Consider the following 1085-nt stretch of genomic DNA (forward strand, 5'->3'; position numbering starts at 1 on the left):
AAAGCTTGGGCCTAGCATAGCGCCACCATCTGGCCAAGCAGGAAATGTGCCAGAAATGCTCTATGCTTTGAATAAATGGTCTGAAACTTCTCAGGTTAATAGATATCATGATTATGATGATATCCAGACACCCAATGGGCCTGCCTGGCATAGCGCCACCACCTGGCCAAGCAGGAAAAGTGCCAGAAATGGACAATGCCTTAAGTGATTGATCTGAAACTTTATAAAATATTGGATATCATTATTGTGATGATATTCAAGTGCGTAATTCACAGGCCTAGCATAGCGCCACCTTCTGGCCAAGCAGGAAATGTGCCAGAAATGCTCTATGCTTTGAATAAATGGTCTGAAACTTTTCAGGTTAATAGATATTATGATGATATCCAGACACCCAATGAGCCTGCCTGGCATAGCACCACCACCTGGTCAAGCAGGAAATGTGCCAGAAATGGACAATGCCTTAAGTGATTGATCTGAAAGTTTACAAACATTTTGGATATCATTATTGTGATGATATTCACATGTGTAATTTTCATGCCTAACATAGCGCCACCATCTGGCCAACCAAAAAGTGTATTAGAAATGTTCTTTGCTTAAAATGAATGGTCTGAAATTTCTCAGGTTAATATATATTATGATTATGATGACACCCAATGGGCCTGCCTTGCATTACGCCCCCACCTGGCCAAGCGAGTAAATGTGGCAGAAAATAAAATACAAAAACAACTAGCACACGCATTAAATATGTACATTTCAGAAACTCACCACGTCGGTGCTTTGTTGAATTCCGACATGTCACGGGTAGCGGCCCGCAGGTGCTCGGGCCCGCCATTGCCGCTTGCGGCTATATTTAGGGCCCGAGCACCCGAAGGGCGCAAGGCCCTATTGTTTTTGTAAGGATTATTATTATTATTATTGTTATTCCACTTTTTTGCTTTCCTGTTTTTGAGGTGGTTAACATGGTCGAAACCTATTGAAATTTGGCACACACGTCAGGTATCATGCATCGCAGTTAGGTACAAGAGCTTGACCCCGGGCGTGGCCCAGGGACTCGCTAGCGCCCCCTTAGGTGACTGATCCCGTGG

The sequence above is a fragment of the Alosa pseudoharengus genome, unplaced genomic scaffold (genome assembly GCF_046254945.1).
Source record: "Alosa pseudoharengus isolate Yale_2024_CS ecotype anadromous, Long Island Sound unplaced genomic scaffold, YU_APseudo_1.1 YU_APseudo_1.1_scf_11, whole genome shotgun sequence".
Lineage (NCBI taxonomy): Eukaryota > Metazoa > Chordata > Actinopteri > Clupeiformes > Clupeidae > Alosa > Alosa pseudoharengus.